Source organism: Saccopteryx bilineata, chromosome 10 (assembly GCF_036850765.1).
Source record: "Saccopteryx bilineata isolate mSacBil1 chromosome 10, mSacBil1_pri_phased_curated, whole genome shotgun sequence".
Lineage (NCBI taxonomy): Eukaryota > Metazoa > Chordata > Mammalia > Chiroptera > Emballonuridae > Saccopteryx > Saccopteryx bilineata.
In genome coordinates this window covers 33,245,490-33,250,548 of record NC_089499.1, presented here as the reverse complement: position 1 = coordinate 33,250,548, position 5,059 = coordinate 33,245,490, and the positions used below count along the sequence as shown (strand labels likewise).

Here is a 5,059-nt window from a genome sequence, read left to right as displayed (position 1 = left end):
TGAATACAGTGCATTTTGTGTGTGTGTGTGTGTGTGTGTGTGTGTGTGTGTGTGTGTGTGTGTGATCTAGGAAGCAGAAGTCAGATTTTCTTCTGAGTCACCCTTCTCATGCACCTCAGTGAGGTTCCAGGAGTGAGCCTGAGACCTAGGCTGCAGGCCGACAGTGTCTGTTCCCCCTGGCTACAGACCATGGCGCTAGCGCATGAGCTTTGTAACAGCCATTCCCCTGGCTTTGGGGCTTTTCTGGCTCCCATGCACATAGATATATTTTGAACAGACACAATTACTACAAATCTGGTCTCTCTATATAAAGAGTACTGAAATGAATTTATTATTATTTCTTTTTGTGCTCTTAAAATTCACTTTGGTTTTTGAATATCCTCAAAAGACTCATAGGCCCTGGCCAGTTGGCTCAGTGGTAGAGCGTCGGCCTGGCGTGCAGGAGTCCCGGGTTCGATTCCCAGCCAGGGCACACAGGAGAAGCGCCCATCTGCTTCTCCACCCCCCCTTCCTCTCTGTCTCTTTCTTCCCCTCCCACAGCCAGGGCTCCATTGGAGCAAAGTTGGCCTGGGCGCTGAGGATCCAGTTCTGCCTTGGTACCCTGGACATTGCAATACTGACACATCCAGAGTGGCACAGTTAAAGTAGAATAACGTATCGTACCTTTTATCTTGCAGTCAGCATTTAGGAGACTTGCGTCATTATAGACCTTTCAGAAAAAAGCCATACTATGTACTAAACCTAGGTATCTGACTCAGTTGTGAAACTCGCCCAGTCCTATTGGTTTATAACTGTGGGTGAAGTTAAGCCCGCTGATGGATCCAGTCCCTGTGCTCGGTTCTTTGCTGAGCCGCTGAAGGGAGTTGGGACGCTGTCAGAAGCTGCCACATCAAGACGTGACAAGGAAGAAGGAGAAAGCAAGCCTCTAGCCGTAGAGACGTAAGTGTGGGGAAGATAGCCCTGTAAGCCTCACGAGGCCCTGCTCTGAGGGCCTCGTGATTATAACCCAGAATGACAAATGAGGTTCACAACTACAATTTGTGTTTATTAAGAAAAATCCACAGTTATGGCCACATGGCTTGTTTCCATGGCAGGGAAATGTGTAATACATTTCAGAAACCTGCATCAAGGAATGGTAGGGCATGGACATTTAAAATGGCAAATTGGAATTATCTGCAAAAAATCACTTATGCAGATTCCTCAATTCCAATAAATAAGGTGGAAAATTAAAAAGGGAGACTAAGATTTTAGTTCTAGTTGTGTTATTAATTAGCTATGTCTGGGAGTTCAGCTTCCTTAACTTTAAACTGGGAAGGCCTAGATTTATACTGTCCAATATGGTAGCCCCTTGCTATAATACAGGTATTTGCCATATTTTTCGCTCCATAAGACGCACCTGACCATAAGACCCACCTAGGGCTTTAAGGAGGAAAATAAGAAAAGAAATATTCTGAACCAAATGGTGTGTTAAAATATTTAATAAAATGCTGTATTTTTTGCTCCATAAGACACATGGGCACTTTCCCCTCCACTTTTGGGAGGAAAAAAGTGCGTCTTATGGAGTGAAAAATACGGTAAATTTGAATTAGTTTAATAAGATTAAAAAAATCAGTTCCTCTGATACATTTCAAGGGCTCAATAGCTGCTGTGGTGAGGGGCTAGTCCAATGGAGAGTATAGCGTTAGAACATTTCCATTTTCACCAATAGTGCTGCACTGATCTAGATCCTAAGGAGAAAATGTTTCATCTCTCATAGCCCTGCCTATGGATTGGTAATAGTAATGGAAACCATCTCTGGGGTGCCTGCTTAGGCTGTGAGCTACTCCTGCCCTCTCTGCAAACTGCTCCCCATTACCCAGGAGTGGGTGCTAGGTAGCTCTTTCGAATGCTGTCACTTCTTTTTTGATTATGACTGATGGGGCCAGGAGGGGTCAACTGACGCAAGCACAGCCGTTCAGAGTCTCTCCCTCAGGAATTTGATGCTGGGATTCAGATACAGTCTGCAACTGGAATAAGTCAACGTGAGTGCTGTGAGTGGCCATATGACCTCAAGCCAATCGGAGATGCAGAGAAAGCCAACTACAGAGTGAGAGAGAGAGGGAAACAAGCAGGTAGATACATGCAGAGATAAGGGACAGAGTCCTCATGACTTTCTGGTTCCTGGTGCCTGAGGCCTAGCTGCATTCTTGTGCTTGACTTTTTTTGAGACACTCTTGTATGTTTGCATGAAATTCCTTATTTGCTCAAGTTGGCTCAGGTCGGTTTGTGTTACTTATAACCAAAGAACCCTATCTAAATCAGTAGTAGTAGCCCTGGCCGGTTGGCTCAGTGGTAGAGTGTCGGCCTGGCGTGCAGGAGTCCCAGGTTCGATTCTGGCCAGGGCACACAGGAGAAGCGCCCATCTGCTTCTCCACCCCTCCCCCTCTCCTTCCTCTCTGTCTCTCTCTTCCCCTCCCACAGTTGAGGCTCCATTGGAGCAAAGTTGGCCCAGGCGCTGAGGATGGCTCTGTGGCCTCTGCCTCAGGCGCTAGAATGGTTCTGGTTGCAGCAGAGCGACGCCCCAGATAGGCAGATCATTGCCCCCTGGTGGGCATGCTGGGTGGACCCCGGTCGGGCGCATGTGGGAGTCTGTCTGACTGCTTCCCTGTTTCCAACTTCAGAAAAATAAAAAAAAAATAAAAAATTAAAAGTAAATAAATAAATAAATAAATAAACAAATCAGTAGTAGTTTCCCAGGGTTGAGAAGAACCCCAAAGCTCTGTTCAGACTCATCAGAAGAATATAGTGATTGACTGATGGTATTGGTCATGGGCATAGGTCGGAGGAGGTGAGGCATCTGTGCTAAGTATTTGCCATCCCTGATTAGTCATTTTCTGAAATGATGTTCAGTTCTCAAATTCCTTTGGTTTCTCTGGGGAATTTTCAGGTCTTTTTCTGATAAAGCTGGGTGAAGAACATTGTTTTATTCCCTGATGTTTACTTTTAACTGTTTACACCAGTGAAATAAAGTATAATGATACTTTAAGACCTTAGAAGTCTTTAAGACCTGAGAAAGAGAGGTAATACGTTGGAACTATTAAGCATCAGAGTCTCCAAATTTTACATAAAATGTGAGCTCTAAATCCAGTGAGCCTTCAGCAAAATGTGGGTTTTAGTAATGCCAGCAGAAGTCCCTAAAGCTGGTATCCTACAGGTTTAAAAAAATACCCAAAACAAAACAAAACAAAAAAGATGTCAAATTATCAAGGCAAGTGCAATTAATCTAGAATAGCTTTTTTTTTAATCTAAAGAAATTTAACCAAGACTTGCTTGTTTAATAATTGTCATGTTTGACCCATGAGCTCCAGCCTTTTCCCATATGACAGTTATGATCAAATATGTAAAGACTGAGGCAGAAAATGAACTGAAACAAGGTTATCAGTGTGAGACCAGGGCAACAGCTGTAAGAATGCAGAGACAGGCAACGCTATGTAACAAGCTAGGGAGAGCCCAAGACTGAACCAAAGGATCCAGAGACAGGTCAGTCTGTGTAGTCAAAATGCACACAGATGAGACAGGTCAGAAAGCAAGGCAATAGATCAAAATTGTTCAGGGTACGTACAGGATAGAGCTTGCTTGCTTGCTTAGAACAAGTTGGTATGAATGGAGGAATTAGCAATGAAGCAGTTCTTTTCTCTTACACCTCAAGGCTTTTTCTTCTTTTACCATTAAGCCTCTACTAAACATTCTCCTCTGAAATCACTGTGGTGGGCAGACCCTGGTTTGGCCCTATTTTTATGCCCTGTATTATCTCCTCTTTTTTATTTATTTATTTATTTATTTATTTATTTTGCATTTTTCTGAAGCTAGAAACGGGGAGAGACAGTCAGACAGACTCCTGCATGCGCCTGACCGGGATCCACCCGGGACGCCCACCAGGGGCTACGCTCTGCCCACCAGGGGGCGATGCTCTGCCCATCCTGGGCGTCGCCATGTTGCGACCAGAGCCACTCTAGCGCCTGAGGCAGAGGGCACAGAACCATCCCCAGCGCCCGGGCCATCTTTGCTCCAATGGAGCCTTGGCTGCGGGAGGGGAAGAGAGAGACAGAGAGGAAGGCGCAGCGGAGGGGTGGAGAAGCAAATGGGCGCTTCTCCTGTGTGCCCTGGCCGGGAATCGAACCCGGGTCCTCCGCACGCAAGGCCGACGCTCTACCGCTGAGCCAACCGGCCAGGGCTCTCCTCTTTTTGAGTGTGAGCAGGACTTGCTTCTGAGTGATAGAATATGGCTATCACATAGGGCAGTGGTCTGTCACTCCCATGATTGTTATTATATACATATATAGCTGTCTTGCTGGCATAAAAGATATATGCGGAAGACTCTCTTTCCATTACTGCTTATTGAAGAAATAAGCTGCCATGTCATGAGAGGACCAATGGAGGGGGCCACATGGCAAGGAACTTTGGGCAGCCTGTGTTGGCTCAGAGCAATCCCCATTGACAGTCAACAAGAAAACAGGCCCCCAGTCCTTCAAATACAAGGAGATGAATTCTGTCAACAACCTGAAAGAGCTGAAGCAGATCTTTCCCCAGTCAAGCCTCTGATGAGACCACAGCCTCAGCCAATACCTGGATCATGGCCTTGTGAAGCCCTGGGCAAAGGGTATAGCTAAGCTGTGCGTGGACTTTTGACATAGAAACTGTGAGATAAAAATATGTGTTGATTTTAATGTACAGGACAGGGACAGGGAATATAGTCAGTAGTATCATGACAACTTTGTACAGAGACAGATGGTTACTAGAGACACCATATGGTCATCACATCATAAGGTATATCAGTGTAAAATCACTATGTTGTACACCTGCAATTAATATACTATTGTATATCAACTATAATTTTAAAACTTTTTTTTAAGCTTCTACATTTTCAGTAATTTGTTATGCAGGTATACAAAACTAATGCACTTATTTAACCATGGTCTGTCACAGTAGTTTTCAAGCCTGTGGAGACCTGCATTTAAGCAAAGCACACATGGATCCCAACATATAAAAGAAATAAAAGTTGAATTGCTTCATCTGTAGC

The 5,059-nt window shown here is 44.8% G+C and overlaps 1 non-coding gene across 1 annotated transcript; it reads right to left on the bottom strand.

Moving 5' to 3' along the window:
- Positions 1-4,138: 4,138 nt before the first annotated feature.
- Positions 4,139-4,214, bottom strand: TRNAA-UGC (transfer RNA alanine (anticodon UGC)). The gene has a single exon. It is a non-coding gene; the product is annotated as a tRNA-Ala (tRNA).
- Positions 4,215-5,059: the final 845 nt, after the last annotated feature.